At 43.3% G+C, this 17,208-nt stretch overlaps 1 protein-coding gene across 2 annotated transcripts in view; it reads right to left on the reverse strand.

The window, feature by feature from the left end:
• LYPD6 (LY6/PLAUR domain containing 6) overlaps positions 1 to 4,133 on the reverse strand; it is a 65,550-nt gene extending 61,417 nt beyond the window's left edge. Inside the window, exon 1 of one of the 2 annotated variants that reach the window (XM_077272990.1) lies at positions 4,008 to 4,133. The gene's annotated coding sequence lies outside the window, so the exon portion shown is untranslated. Of the gene's footprint in view, positions 1 to 3,799; positions 3,838 to 4,007 lie in introns of those variants that run through there. The other variant, XM_077272993.1, reaches the window with a different exon arrangement.
• Between the last annotated feature and the right edge of the window lie 13,075 nt (positions 4,134 to 17,208).

Below are 17,208 nucleotides of genomic sequence, written 5' to 3' on the forward strand. Positions count from 1 at the left end.
ACCCTGAACACACCATCCCCACTCTCAAACATGGTGGTGGCAGCATCATGGTTTGGGCCTGCTTTCCTTCAGCAGGGACAGAGAAGATGGTTAAAATTGATGGGAAGATGGATGGAGCCAAATACAGGACCATTCTTGAAGAAAACCTGTTGGAGTCGGCAAAAAGACCTGAGACTGGGATGGAGATTTGTCTTCCAACAAGACAATGATGCCAAACATAAAGCAAAATCTACAGTGGAATGGTTCACAAATAAACGTATCCAGTGTTAGAATGGCCAAGTCAGAGTCCAGACCTCAATCCAATCGAGAATCTGTGGAAAGAGCTGAAAACTGCTGTTCACAAATGATATCCATCAAACCTCACTGAGCTCGAGCTGTTTGCCAAGGAAGAATGGGCAAGAATTTCAGCTCTCAATGTACAAAACTGATAGAGACATACCGCAAGAGACTTACAGCTGTAATCGCAGCAAAAGGTGGCGCAACAAAGTATGAAGTTAAAGGGGCCGAATAATATTGCACGCCCCACTTTTCAGTTTTTGAATTTCCACAAAAATTTAAAATAACCAATAAATTTTGTTCAACTTCACAATTGTGTTCCACTTGTTGTTGATTCTTCACCAAAAATTGACATTTGGTATCTTTATGTTTGAAGCATGATATGTGGGAACAGGTTGAAAAGTTCCAGGGAGCCGAATACTTTCGAAAGGCACTGTATAATGCACTATATTCCACTGTTCCATGTGCCATTCTGTTCTGTGTTCTGCTGTATCTCACTCCACCAACGCCTCCAGTCCGAGCTGTTCGTCCAGACCTACTGCTTAGCGAATCCACATCACCAGGTGAGCCATGACAGAATCAGGCCACCTGAAGGATCATTTGGTCTTTTGGTGACTAGTCCAATGGTCATGAAAAAATTTGCATCAATTCTTTCAAAAATGTTTGCGAAAACACCAGGATTCTATCTATTGAGAACAAGCAGGAAATGGCCCATTTAGAGCCCATTTGTTCTGTACTGATACCTATGGCAAAAGTCTCTCATACACAATAGATAGCTGTTGCCCAATCACTCAGCTATAGGCTATCTCTCCCAACTGCCCCATATGTAAGAATGCTCTATGAAAGAGCCACTTTCCGACTTACCTCCTGGAGAACAAAAGGAAAGGCCATTGGAAATCCGCCTGGTCAGATCTTTCCCTACACCCAACATGATATGTGTCGGGAGGTCCCGATAAACATTAGACGAAGCAGGTTGGATGTCTTTACTCTAATGTCGTCCAACACTGGTCAGTTCTAAATTGGAAGACATCACCGATGTGCCGTATCTCATTGTCACTGTCTTATTGTCACAGTGTATTATGTCTATGGTACTAAAAAAAAGTTCTATTGCCTCAAAATAGCCACCAGATGTACTAAAAACAGTCCTCAGTCCTCACTAATATTCTCCACAATCAGATAGTTTTTTTCAGAGTATACACATTAGTAGCCTTGGAGAATCTTCCCATCGTACAGCCATCAAACAAATATCTAAAAACCAAAATCTCCATAAAAACGTCAGATAACTCATCGGCTTTGTGCATACTTATTAGTCTGTGTGTAACTTAGGTACAAAAATCTCAAACAAAACATTTATTTAGTTACATAGTTTTCGGTTTTGCCTTTATACAATGTATCATTACAATAGATAGAACCAGCACAGAACAACAAAACGTAAATTCCAAATTCCACAAGTATCACAGCATAGCCCAGGTCTATATACAGGAGCGTAAATCTCCGGGCCTCCCCCAGGCCGGAATATATCACTCTGTAGGGGACTCGTATAAACACTTGTAAGTGTTGTTATAAGATGATCACGGCTGGCATACAATACCAGGGGCATAAGGGGCCGGGGAAACGGGAACACAACGGGGTCTTCTATACTGGGATACAAAGGGCTCGGTATTTAGGATATTGGGGACTTTCTCCTTTAGCATAAGAATTTATTGCAATATTAGGGGCCCTCAAAATTAGAATACAATTGGCCCTATGCATTAGACGGGGCCCTGTGTATTAAAACACAAAGGGACCCTCTATAAAAAAAAAAAAAGGGTCTGAAAATAAGAACATAAGAGCGAATACTAGAATATAGGGCCCCGCTCACTACAATTCATGGAACCCTGCACATTAGAATATAGGGGTGCTAATAAGAAGTAAAGGGCTCATATACTAGAATATAGAGGTGCTAATAAGAAGTAAAGGGACCATATATTAGAATATAGGGGCGCTAATAAGAAGTAAAGGGCCCATATAGTAGAATATAGGGGTGCTAATAAGAAGTAAAGGGCCCATATACTAGAATATAGAGGTGCTAATAAGAAGTAAAGGGCCAATATACTAGAATATAGGGGTGCTAATAAGAAGTAAAGGGCCCATATACTAGAATATAGGGGTGCTAATAAGAAGTAAAGGGCCAATATACTAGAATATAGGGGTGCTAATAAGAAGTAAAGGGCCCATATACTAGAATATAGAGGTGCTAATAAGAAGTAAAGGGCCCATATAGTAGAATATAGGGGTGCTAATAAGAAGTAAAGGGCCCATATACTAGAATATAGGGGTGCTAATAAGAAGTAAAGGGCCCATATACTAGAATATAGGGGTGCTAATAAGAAGTAAAGGGCCAATATACTAGAATATAGAGGTGCTAATAAGAAGTAAAGGGCCCATATAGTAGAATATAGGGGTGCTAATAAGAAGTAAAGGGCCAATATACTAGAATATAGGGGTGCTAATAAGAAGTAAAGGGCCCATATACTAGAATATAGAGGTGCTAATAAGAAGTAAAGGGCCCATATAGTAGAATATAGGGGTGCTAATAAGAAGTAAAGGGCCCATATACTAGAATATAGGGGAGCTAATAAGAAGTAAAGGGCCCATATACTAGAATATAGAGGTGCTAATAAGAAGTAAAGGGCCCATATACTAGAATATAGAGGTGCTAATAAGAAGTAAAGGGCCCATATACTAGAATATAGGGGTGCTAATAAGAAGTAAAGGGCCCATATACTAGAATATAGAGGTGCTGATAAGAAGTAAAGGGCTCATATACTAGAATATAGGGGTGCTAATAAGAAGTAAAGGGCCCATATACTAGAATATAGAGGTGCTAATAAGAAGTAAAGGGCCCATATACTAGAATATAGAGGTGCTAATAAGAAGTAAAGGGCCCATATACTAGAATATAGGGGTGCTAATAAGAAGTAAAGGGCCCATATACTAGAATATAGGGGTGCTGATAAGAAGTAAAGGGCTCATATACTAGAATATAGAGGTGCTAATAAGAAGTAAAAAGGACCCAAACTTCAATTAAGAACTTTACACACAGCAGCCTGGCATTGAGGTGAAGCCAAATTGCCAACACCATATTAACTATCGGCGACCCAAAACTCTACAAAATCTTCTTCGTGCGTCATTCTATCAGTACATTGACCTGCGGTGCCCACACACCGTCCCACCCTCTACCCACAAGGATGGCAATGCCGCCAGGGCCTGGTGACCTGATCTATGAACGCCATGAATGGGACATCACTATGATGGCGGCACAGATCCGCGCGGTACCAGTCTGGCTGGATCATCACTGAGTCCGCTCCAGTTAAATGCTAATAAATGCACCGATGATGAAGAAATATTAATGTCCAATAAATGTCCTGGATCAAAGGGAAGAATCTCATTAGTGGTGAACAATTCTGTGTCATCAGAGGCTCCTGAAATATCAGGACGAGCAGTAAATGTAGTCCGAAAAGTCAGTACACCCCGGGCCTACCTGTGGGCACAACTGTGGAAAGTGCTGCCATAGTGGCGGTCTATACAAGCAGGGTCAGGGTGCGGGGTGCAGTGCCGGGACAGGAGGGCACCGTGCACACCGGGAAAGTTCCGTGCGGACACCAACAGGTAAAGACCACGGAGACAAGTTTCTCCTCAGTCAGGAGAGGAGGCAGCGGCCGCCCCGTCCTGCTCCAGCCCTCACCCACCTCGTTACTCCATAGGCGCCGGCCCCGGCAGGATCCAGTGTCCGGCAGGAACGATCCCCCGTGCTGTGCGGTGGGCGCTGTGCGGACCGGGAGCCCTGAGTGCGGTACAGCGGCCGCACCGCCCATGGGAGGCACCGAGGGAACATGGCGGCGCCATTGGCCCAGAGACAAGTCCTGTGTGACCGGGGGAGGCCGCGGCCACAGTCATGTTCACCGGCAGCAACTGCACAGACATCACCGACTGCCGTCACCTCTGTGCGGCTCTATGTGTCCTCCATAGCCCGGACACTATCTATCTATCTATCTATCTATCTATCTATCTATCTATCTATTATCTATCTATCTATCTATCTATTATCTATCTATCTATCTATCTATCTATCTATCTATCTATTATCTATCTATCTATCTATCTATCTATCTATCTATCTATCTATTATCTATCTATCTATCATCTATCTATCTATCTATCTATCTATCTATCTATTATCTATCATGTATCTATCTATTATCTATCTATGTATCTATCTATTATCTATCTATCTATTCTATCTATTATCTATCTATCTATCTATCTATCTATCTATCTATCTATTATCTATCATGTATCTATCTATTATCTATCTATGTATCTATCTATTATCTATCTATCTATTCTATCTATTATCTATCTATCTATCTATCTATCTATCTATCTATCTATCTATCATCTATCTATCATCTATCTATTAATCTATTATCTATCTATCTATTATCTATCATCTATCTATTATCTATCATCTATCTATTTTCTATCTATCTATTATCTATCATCTATCTATTTTCTATCTATCTATCATCTATTATCTATCTATCTATCTATCTATCTATCTATCTATCATCTATCTATCTATCTATCTATCTATCTATCTATCTATCTATTTATCTATCATCTATCTATCATATATCTATTATCTATCTATATATCTATTATCTATCTATCTATCTATTATCTATCTATCTATCTATCTATCTATCTATCTATCTATCTATTATCTATCTATATCTATTATCTATCTGTCTATCATCTATATTTTAGCTATCATCTCTCTGATCTGTTATCTATCATCTCTCTAGTGTCTACCTATATCTATCTATTATCTATCTATATCTATTATCTGTCTATCATCTATCTATTATCTATCTGTCTATCTATCATCTATCTATTCTATCTATTATCTATCTATTATCCATCTATCTATTATCTATCTATCTATCTTTCTATCTATCTATTATCTATCTATCTATCTATTATCTATCTGTCTATCATCTATCTTTTAGCTATCATCTCTCTGATCTATTATCTATCTATCATCTCTTTAGTGTCTACCTATATCTATCTATTATCTTTCATCTCTCCTATCTATCTATCTATCTATCTATCTATCTATCTATCTATCTATCTATCTATCATCTATCTGTTATCTATCTATCTATCTATCTATCTATCTATCTATCTATCATTTATCTATTTATCTATCTATCTTCTATCTATCTAGAAGAAAAAAATAGAACAGCACCATATAGATGAATTTAGGGTGCAGGGCCCTCTAAACAAATATCCATTTGTATAAATAATTAAAAAAAAAGAAAAGGCTGGTCACAGCCAAAACGTTGTCACACCATATGGGCTAATAAAGTCCACTTTTTCCATAATTTATTACAGTGCTGTTTCCTTTTTTCTTTTCTATCTATCTATCTATCTATCTATCTATCTATCTATCTATCTATCTATCTATCTATCTATAAAAAGAAAACAAAGGGTGCAAAAAATCCTTCCAGGTATATACCAACCTCATGCTAATATCCAGAAAAATGAAGGCAGCACTCCAATAGAAAAAATAAATGTGGTTTATTGGCCCATGTGCCATGTGCAAATAAACCACATTTATTTTTTCTATTGGAGTGCTGCCTTCATTTTTCTGGATAATATCTATCTATGCTCAGGACATGCTTTGTTGGGTCAGTATTGGACATGCTCTGTCGGGTCAGTATTGGACATGCTCTGTCGGGTCAGTATAGGACATGCTCTGTCGGGTCAGTATAGGACACGCTTTGTCGGGTCAGTATTGGAGATGCTTTGTTCGGTCAGTATTGGAGATGCTCTGTCGGGTCAGTATAGGACATGCTTTTTCGGGTCAGTATAGGACATGCTCTGTCGGGTCAGTATAGGACATGCTCTGTCGGGTCAATATTGGACATGCTCTGTCGGGTCAGTATAGGACATGCTTTTTCGAGTCAGTATAGGACATGCTCTTTTGGGTCAGTATAGGACATTGTTGTGAATTTGGATTCTGGGCTCCCCCGGTGGCCGCTTGTGGAATTGGACTTGTCATCCTCTTTCCTGTTTCACCTGATTCCATCAGTAGTGGGTGTCGCTATTTAAGCTCATTTCTCTGGTGGTTTCTTGCCGGTCAACAATGTTATCTGATGCCTCTCAGTGCTTGTTCCTGCTTCTAGACAACTACTGATAAGTTGGACTTTTGTCCATGTTTTGTTTTGCCTATTTGTTCCAGTTCGCAGCTGAAGTTTTGTTACTGTGTCTGGAAAGCTCTCGTCGATCAGGGATTGCTACTCTGGCGTTATGAGTTAATGCCAGAGTTTAAGGTAATCTCTGGATGGTGTTTTGTTAGTATTTTTCTGCTGGCCATGAAAGAATACTATCTGTCTTCTGCTATCTAGTAAGCGGACCTCAAATTTGCTGAGACTATTTTCCTGCTGCGTTTGTTGTTTCATCTGAACTCACCGTCATTATATGTGGGGGGCTACTGTCTTCTTTGGAATATTTCTCTAGAGGTGAGCCAGGTCTTATATTTCCCTCTGCTAGCTATTTAGGTCTTAGGCCAGAGCTGGGCATCTAGCGATTAATAGGAAATGCTACCTGGCTATTTCTAGTTGCGCGGCAGGTTAGTTCATGGTCAGTATAGTTCCATCTTCCGAGAGCTTGTCCTTCTATAGGCTTGCTATGATCTCTGCTTGCAGAGATCAGGACAGTTTGACCGGCCAATAAAGTGTTAAAGACCCAGGTTGAGAAAGGAGAGTTATAAGAAGTCTGCTGGAATTTTTTTTTTTTTCCTCCAGTCTGCCTTGCTGCAGTCTTTTTTCTCTCTCTCCTCCTAATCTCTGTATGCTCTGTGTGCACCTGACAATAATGGATCTCCAGAGTGTAACTGCGGGTTTGAATAATCTCATCACGAAAGTACAAAATTTACAAGATTTTGTAGTACATGCTCCGGTATCTGAGCCGAGAATTCCTTTGCCTGCAGGTCTGAATGAGTCCATGACAATGGCTATTCAGATTGATAGGCGTCTGCGGGAGCGCAAACCGATGCACCATCTGGCGGTGTCTATGGAAAAGACGCCAGAAAGTATGCAGTGTGATAGAATTCTGTCCAGGAGCGAGCGACAGAATTTTAGACGGAAGAATGGATTGTGTTTCTATTGTGGGGATTCTACTCATGTTATATCGGCATGCTCTAGGCGTACAAAGAAGCTTGATAAGTCTGTTTCCATTGGCACCATTCAGTCTAAGTTTATTTTGTCTGTAACCCTGATTTGCTCTTTGTCATCCATTGCCACGGACGCCTATGTTGACTCTGGCGCCGCTCTGAGTCTTATGGATTGGTCCTTTGCCAATCGTTGTGGTTTTGATTTAGAGCCTTTGGAGACTCTTATTCCTCTGAAGGGGATTGACTCCACCCCATTGGCTAATAATAAACCACAATACTGGACACAAGTAACCATGCGTATCAATCCGGATCACCAGGAGATTATTCGTTTCCTGGTGCTGTATAATTTACATGACGATTTGGTACTGGGATTGCCATGGTTGCAGTCTCACAACCCAGTCTTGGACTGGAGAGCTATTTCTGTGTTGAGCTGGGGATGTAAGGGTATTCATGGGGACGTACCTTTGGTTTCTATTTCGTCGTCCATTCCCTCTGAAGTCCCTGAGTTCCTCTCTGATTATCAAGACGTCTTTGACGAACCCAAGCTTGGGTCGTTACCTCCGCACCGTGAGTGCGATTGTGCCATAGATTTGATACCGGGTTGTAAATATCCAAAGGGTCGTTTGTTTAATTTGTCTGTGCCGGAACATGCTGCTATGCGGGAATATATAAAGGAGTCTTTGGAAAAGGGACATATTCGTCCATCTTCTTCTCCCTTGGGAGCTGGGTTTTTCTTTGTCTCAAAAAAAGACGGCTCTTTGAGACCATGTATTGATTATCGGCTTCTGAATAAGATCACTGTTAAGTATCAATACCCATTGCCATTGCTTACTGATTTGTTTGCTCGTATAGAGGGTGCTAAGTGGTTCTCTAAAATTGATCTTCGTGGGGCGTATAATTTGGTGCGGATCAGGCAGGGGGATGAGTGGAAGACCGCATTTAATACGCCCGAGGGCCACTTTGAGTATTTGGTCATGCCTTTTGGTCTTTCTAATGCCCCTTCAGTTTTCCAGTCTTTTATGCATGATATTTTCCGCGATTTTCTGGATAAATTTATGATAATATATCTGGATGATATTCTGATTTTTTCTGATGACTGGGACTCTCATGTCCAGCAGGTCAGGAGAGTTTTTCAGGTTCTGCGGTCTAATTCTTTATGTGTGAAGGGGTCTAAGTGCGTTTTTGGGGTCCAGAAAATTTCCTTTTTGGGGTATATTTTTTCTCCCTCTTCCATTGAGATGGATCCCGTCAAGGTGCAAGCTATTTGTGACTGGACTCAGCCCTCCTCTCTTAAGGGTCTTCAGAGATTTTTGGGCTTTGCCAACTTTTACCGCCGATTTATTGTTGGTTTTTCGGATGTCGTTAAACCACTGACTGATTTGACCAGACAAGGCGCTGATGTTGCTAATTGGTCCCCTCATGCTGTAGAGGCCTTTCAGGAGCTTAAGCGCCGTTTTGCCTCTGCCCCTGTGTTGCGTCAGCCTGATGTGAATCTGCCTTTTCAGGTTGAGGTTGACGCTTCGGAGATCGGTGCTGGGGCAGTGTTGTCGCAGAAAGGTTCCGACTGCTCCGTCATTAGGCCTTGTGCCTTCTTTTCTCGCAAATTTTCGCCCGCAGAGCGGAATTATGATGTTGGGAATCGGGAGCTTTTGGCCATGAAGTGGGCGTTTGAGGAGTGGCGCCATTGGCTCGAGGGGGCTAGGCATCAGGTGGTGGTATTGACTGACCACAAAAATTTGATTTATCTTGAGACTGCCAGACGCCTGAATCCTAGACAGGCGCGCTGGTCTTTATTTTTTTCTCGCTTTAATTTTGTGGTGTCATACCTACCGGGTTCTAAGAATGTTAAGGCAGATGCCCTTTCTAGGAGTTTCGACCCGGACTCTCCTGGTAATTCTGAACCCACAGGTATCCTTAGGGAGGGAGTAATTTTGTCGGCCGTTTCTCCTGATCTGCGGCGGTCCTTGCAAGAGTTTCAGGCGGATAGACCGGATCGTTGTCCGCCTGATAGACTGTTTGTTCCGGATGATTGGACCAGCAGAGTCATCTCTGAGGTACATTCTTCTGCATTGGCAGGTCATCCCGGAATTTTTGGTACCAGGGATTTGGTGGCAAGATCCTTCTGGTGGCCTTCTCTGTCACGAGATGTGCGAGTCTTTGTGCAGTCATGTGACGTTTGTGCTCGGGCCAAGTCTTGTAGTTCTCGGGCTAGCGGACTGCTGTTGCCCTTGCCTATTCCTAAGAGGCCTTGGACACACATCTCGATGGATTTTATTTCAGATCTGCCTGTTTCCCAGAAGATGTCTGTCATCTGGGTGGTCTGTGACCGTTTCTCTAAAATGGTCCATTTGGTTCCTCTGCCCAAGTTGCCTTCTTCTTCTGAGTTGGTTCCTCTGTTTTTTCAGAATGTTGTCCGATTGCACGGTATTCCTGAGAATATTGTTTCTGACAGAGGTACCCAATTTGTGTCTAGATTTTGGCGGGCATTCTGTGCTAGGATGGGCATAGATTTGTCTTTTTCATCTGCTTTTCACCCTCAGACTAATGGCCAGACCGAGCGGACTAATCAGACCCTTGAGACATATCTGAGGTGTTTTGTCTCTGCTGACCAGGATGATTGGGTTGCTTTTTTGCCATTGGCAGAGTTCGCCCTCAATAATCGGGCCAGTTCTTCCACCTTGGTGTCCCCGTTTTTCTGTAATTCGGGGTTTCACCCTCGATTTTCCTCCGGTCAGGTGGAATCCTCGGATTGTCCTGGAGTGGATGCGGTGGTGGAGAGATTGCATCACATCTGGGGGCAGGTTATGGACAATTTGAAGTTGTCACAGGAGAAGACTCAGCGTTTTGCCAACCGTCATCGTCGTGTTGGTTCTCGGCTTTGTGTTGGAGATTTAGTGTGGCTGTCTTCTCGTTTTGTCCCTATGAGGGTCTCTTCTCCTAAGTTTAAACCTCGGTTCATCGGCCCTTATAGAATATTGGAGATTCTTAATCCTGTTTCTTTCCGTTTGGACCTCCCTGCGTCCTTTTCCATTCATAACGTTTTTCATCGGTCGTTATTGCGCAGGTATGAGGTACCTGTTGTACCTTCTGTTGAGCCTCCTGCTCCGGTGTTGGTTGAGGGTGAGTTGGAGTACGTTGTGGAGAAAATTTTGGACTCTCGTGTTTCCAGACGGAAACTCCAGTATCTGGTCAACTGGAAGGGTTACGGCCAGGAAGATAATTCTTGGGTCAATGCATCTGATGTTCATGCTTCTGATCTTGTTCGTGCCTTCCATAGGGCTCATCCTGGTCGCCCTGGTGGATCTGGTGAGGGTTCGGTGCCCCCTCCTTGAGGGGGGGGTACTGTTGTGAATTTGGATTCTGGGCTCCCCCGGTGGCCGCTTGTGGAATTGGACTTGTCATCCTCTTTCCTGTTTCACCTGATTCCATCAGTAGTGGGTGTCGCTATTTAAGCTCATTTCTCTGGTGGTTTCTTGCCGGTCAACAATGTTATCTGATGCCTCTCAGTGCTTGTTCCTGCTTCTAGACAACTACTGATAAGTTGGACTTTTGTCCATGTTTTGTTTTGCCTATTTGTTCCAGTTCGCAGCTGAAGTTTTGTTACTGTGTCTGGAAAGCTCTCGTCGATCAGGGATTGCTACTCTGGCGTTATGAGTTAATGCCAGAGTTTAAGGTAATCTCTGGATGGTGTTTTGTTAGTATTTTTCTGCTGGCCATGAAAGAATACTATCTGTCTTCTGCTATCTAGTAAGCGGACCTCAAATTTGCTGAGACTATTTTCCTGCTGCGTTTGTTGTTTCATCTGAACTCACCGTCATTATATGTGGGGGGCTACTGTCTTCTTTGGAATATTTCTCTAGAGGTGAGCCAGGTCTTATATTTCCCTCTGCTAGCTATTTAGGTCTTAGGCCAGAGCTGGGCATCTAGCGATTAATAGGAAATGCTACCTGGCTATTTCTAGTTGCGCGGCAGGTTAGTTCATGGTCAGTATAGTTCCATCTTCCGAGAGCTTGTCCTTCTATAGGCTTGCTATGATCTCTGCTTGCAGAGATCAGGACAGGACATGCTCTGTCAGGTCAGTATAGGACATGCTCTGTCGGGTCAGTATAGGACACGCTTTGTCGGGTCAGTATTGGAGATGCTTTGTTCGGTCAGTATTGGAGATGCTCTGTCGGGTCAGTATAGGACATGCTTTTTCGGGTCAGTATAGGACATGCTCTGTCGGGTCAGTATAGGACATGCTCTGTCGGGTCAATATTGGACATGCTCTGTCGGGTCAGTATAGGACATGCTTTTTCGAGTCAGTATAGGACATGCTCTTTTGGGTCAGTATAGGACATGCTCTGTCAGGTCAGTATAGGACATGCTCTGTCGGGTCAGTATTGGACATGCTTTGTCGGGTCAGTATTGGACATGCTCTGTCGGGTCAGTATTGGACATGCTCTGTCGGGTCAGTATTGGACATGCTCTGTCGGGTCAGTATAGGACATGCTCTGTCGGGTCAGTATAGGACACGCTTTGTCGGGTCAGTATTGGAGATGCTTTGTTCGGTCAGTATTGGAGATGCTCTGTCGGGTCAGTATAGGACATGCTTTTTCGGGTCAGTATAGGACATGCTCTGTCGGGTCAGTATAGGACATGCTCTGTCGGGTCAATATTGGACATGCTCTGTCGGGTCAGTATAGGACATGCTTTTTCGAGTCAGTATAGGACATGCTCTTTTGGGTCAGTATAGGACATGCTCTGTCAGGTCAGTATAGGACATGCTCTGTCGGGTCAGTATAGGACACGCTTTGTCGGGTCAGTATTGGAGATGCTTTGTTCGGTCAGTATTGGAGATGCTCTCTCGGGTCAGTATAGGACATGCTCTGTCGGGTCAATATTGGACATGCTCTGTCGGGTCAGTATAGGACATGCTTTTTCGAGTCAGTATAGGACATGCTCTTTTGGGTCAGTATAGGACATGCTCTGTCAGGTCAGTATAGGACATGCTCTGTCGGGTCAGTATTGGACATGCTTTGTCGGGTCAGTATTGGACATGCTCTGTCGGGTCAGTATAGGACATGCTCTGTCGGGTCAGTATTGGACATGCACTGTCGGGTCAGTATTGGACATGCTCTGTCGGGTCAGTATAGGACATGCTCTGTCGGGTCAGTATTGGACATGCTCTGTCGGGTCAGTATTGGACATGCTCTGTCGGGTCAGTATTGGACATGCTCTGTCGGGTCAGTATTGGACATGCTCTGTCGGGTCAGTATTGGACATGCTCTGTCGGGTCAGTATAGGACGTGCGCTGTCTGGTCAGTATTGGACATGCTCTGTCGGGTCAGTATTGGACATGCTCTGTCGGGTCAGTATTGGACATGCTCTGTCGGGTCAGTATTGGACATGCTCTGTCGGGTCAGTATTGGACATGCTCTGTCGGGTTAGTATTGGACATGCTCTGTCGGGTCAGTATTGGACATGCTCTGTCGGGTCAGTATTGGACATGCTCTGTCGGGTCAGTATAGGACGAGCTCTGTCTGGTCAGTATTGGACATGCTCTGTCGGGTCAGTATTGGACATGCTCTGTCGGGTCAGTATTGGACATGCTCTGTCGGGTCAGTATTGGACATGCTCTGTCGGGTCAGTATTGGACATGCTCTGTCGGGTCAGTATTGGACATGCTCTGTCGGGTTAGTATTGGACATGCTCTGTCGGGTCAGTATTGGACATGCTCTGTCGGGTCAGTATTGGACATGCTCTGTCGGGTCAGTATTGGACATGCTCTGTCGGGTCAGTATTGGACGTGCTCTGTCGGGTCAGTATTGGACATGCTCTGTCGGGTCAGTATTGGACATGCTCTGTCGGGTCAGTATTGGACATGCTCTGAGTTTTTTCTCTGAACCATGATTTACACAGCTGTGTGAATGGACAAGTGACACTAAAAGTCTAAGTGTTGCCCAGTAAAAAATCAGACAGCACTTGGACGCGGATGTGTGAATGCTCTGTAAGGCTACATCCTCACGTCCGTGTGACAAGTCCCAGCGATGTCCATTTTTTATTCGACTCATAGAGTTTCATTGATCCATACACCCATCAGTATCAGGTCTGTGCCTCCAGTCCGTGAGAATCAGAGCAGCTCCTAATCTCATCTGTTTTTCAGATCAGATTAAAGTCTACGGGGTCCATGAGACACGGCAGGACCCAGGCAGGCAGACTTTGTACTTGTGATATCGCACTGCGTCCTTTCACTATCACAATATGTAACATTACTTTGGAGATGAGATCTGAGGCCGGGTTCAGGCGAGTGCAAGAAAAATTGTCCAACTTTCATCAACAAAAAAATTACACTTTAAATCCGTTTTGTACATCCGTCTGAACTTTTTGTACATCCCTTCGGCATCCATTTTTATTCATCAACATTTAAAAAAATGTGCAGATCCAAATACAGTTTCCTATGATAAGAATTGCAATGTAGCTGTAAAAATCTAATCCGAAATACGCTACAATTTTTTACATGCGTGTTTGTTAATGTGAATTAATCCATGGACTCCCACTGGTGCTTGCGCTGTCCGTACACGACCTGTTTTGCACTGGGACAGCACACATAGTTTTCTCGTCTGAACACGGCCTTAATCAGAGAGATTTCATTCTACTTGCAGCAAGGCTGGTTTTACACATCTCATATTCACAGCCTGAGTACGGACCGCTATGTACTGACCGGTCAAGGGACTCTAGATCACAGATCAGCAGCTTCATACATGCCTATGAGGCCGTAGAGTTTGGGTCAGGAGATCCAGGGCCGATCCGGGCAAAGTTCTGTGCTCAGCATCCAATTCGAGATTTACAGAATTTTATTGTATGAATTCCGTGGAGGAAAGCTGCTGATACAAACTTATCATGTTCATCAATACATAATGATAAAAAGATCCTCGTAATTTGGCATCTGTTACTCCAGAAATTCCAGGTCTGGGACTTGCTGTCTATAGATATTCTGCAAGAAAGTCTTGAGCGGCTTGTACCAGCGCTTGGGTCACACCCTGCGAGAGCAGCTGGATTCTGCCAAGTACAACAGAAAATCTGTCATCCGAAAACCATTGTGTCAGAATTAATGAACAAAGTTCAAAAAATAGTTTGTTGTTGCAACCGAGGGATGAAAGCGGAGCCTGAGTAACTACACAGATGTGCCTGGGTGCAGCTCTGCAGCACACGGTGCCCGCTCCTCCGCTGGGTGACAGACATGATGGCGATGTCATAACACGGCTACCGGGACACGAGCTGTAATCCCTTTATTACATACTTGTCGTGTAGCCAAGTAGCATCAGAAGGAATCCTAAAAGCGATGCATTAAGTGACGCGCAAAACGCCTGCCCATTTATAAGGGACACCCCCAATCTGGGTCAATAAGCAGCGCTTATGACCCCCTTAATGATAACCCAAAATACTAACTGCAAAGTGGTACGCCAAAACCACTACAGACCCCCAAAACCCAAAATATACAGACCAAAGAAAAATACAGACCCCCTAAAGTAACACAAAGCCCACACCCCCTGTACAAATACTGAATCCATACCAGACCCTCTAAAATCCAGGCCCCTTTAACAATTATAGAATCTAGAGTAACCCCAAACTTAATACAGAAGCAAACCCCCTAAAATAATACAGATCCAAAAAACTGCACGATACCCCCGACGAAACTCAAAATATACAGACTATTGAAAAGAAATACAGACCCTATAAGCAAATACAAACCCAGGAGTAGACCACCTAAAATAATGCAAAGCCCATGCCGTCTGTACAAATACTGAATCCAAAGCAGACCCCCTAAAATGACAGATCCAGACTAGACCCCTTAGAGTAAATCACAAAGCTAATACAGAAGAAAACTTCCGAAAATAATACAGACTCCAGTCCAGAACCCCAAAACCACTAGAGACCCATAAAAAAATATACAGACCCTAGAAAAAAAACATAAACAAGTACAGACCACCGTAAAACAAATACAGACCCATGATTGCACCCCTAAAGTAATACAAAGCCCAGACCCTCTAAACAACTACACAACCCAGACCAGACCCCCCATGAATAGAGACCGGGGACATCTGTGTATGGCCGTCCGATTCCACCCAAATTTCCATTGGCGTCATCTGCTGTACCTGTCCGGAGGATGTGATCACTTGCTATATGGAGAGGGCTCCGGACCTGCTCAGGAGCTGGCTGTGTTGTACAGCTGGCACCAGAGTCTAGCAGCATGACAGCAGCATTTAAGAGGGTACAAATGGGGGGCAGGTGCCTGTTCTGATGCCCCAACCCTACTACTGAAGGTCATGTATGCCATATTTGTAGTCTCATGTGACCCTTTGGTTGGGCTTGATAGGATACTTGTCATTTTACAAAACACTGCAAAATTACAATATTACAGCATATTGTACAAGCGATCACCGGTTTAAGTCCCCTATGGGCACTACTAAAAAATGTAAAAAGCAATGAAAAATATTTAAAAAAAATAGAATATAAAAGTTAAAATCATCCATCCTTTCCCGGAACATAAATAAAATCTAAAAAATAATAAAAAGTCTAAAAGTTAAAAAAAATTGCTAAAAAATAACTAAGATAACTGCCCAAGCTAATAAAATATCACATTTCTCCTATAATGGGGAAACAAAAAAAATAACAGAAACATAGATTGGCTTTCGCTATAGTCATAGTGAACCGTAGGACAAAGTTAATGTCATTTATATCATAAACTGAACTTTGCAAAAACAAAACCCAAAAATAAGTTGTTGTTTTTTACGATTTTCAGTACATTATGTGGTCAAATCTTTGAAGTCCTTTGCTACAATTTGTCCCGGAAAAAAAAAAAAAAAAAAGCCCTCATATGGGTAGGTTAATGGAAGAATTAAAAAAAAGGTATAGCTCTTAGAAGGGAAGGAGAAAAGGGGACCCATAGGGACTCTGTAGACTGGAGTCCATGACAAGAGCTCAGACACCCAGCCAAGCTAAGACAGGCGAAGAGGAAATGATAGGTGCATAATGTGGTCCTAGGGTTGGTTCACCATAAGGCTCTTTCTGATCAGGTGCATGATGTGGTCCTAGGGTTGGTTCACCATAAGGCTCTTTCTGATCAGGTGCATGATGTGGTCCTAGGGTTGGTTTCGCCATAGGGCTCTTTCTGATCAGGTGCATGATGTAGTCCTAGGGTTGGTTTTGCCATAGGGCTCTTTCTGATCAGAGGCATGATGTGGTCCTAGGGTTGGTTTTGCCATAGGGCTCTTTCTGATCAGAGGCATGATGTGGTCCTAGGGTTGGTTTCGCCATAGGGCTCTTTCTGATCAGGTGCATGATGTGGTCCTAGGGTTGGCTTTGCCATAGGGCTCTTTCTGATCAGGTGCATGATATGGTCCTAGGGTTGGTTCACCATAAGGCTCTTTCTGATCACGTGCATGATATGGTCCTAGGGTTTGTTCACCATAAGGTTCTTTCTGATCACGCGCATGATGTGGTCCTAGGGTTGGTTCACCATGAGGTTCTTTCTGATCAGGTGCATGATGTGGTCCTAGGGTTGGTTCACCATAAGGTTCTTTCTGATCAGTTGTATGATGTGGTCCTAATGTTGGTTTCACCATAGGCCTCTTTCTGATCACGTGCATGATGTGGTCCTAGGGTTGGTTCACCTTAAGGCTCTTTCTGATCACGTGCATGATGTGGTCCTAGGGTTGGTTTCACCATAG

Source organism: Ranitomeya variabilis, chromosome 7 (assembly GCF_051348905.1).
Source record: "Ranitomeya variabilis isolate aRanVar5 chromosome 7, aRanVar5.hap1, whole genome shotgun sequence".
Taxonomy (NCBI): domain Eukaryota; kingdom Metazoa; phylum Chordata; class Amphibia; order Anura; family Dendrobatidae; genus Ranitomeya; species Ranitomeya variabilis.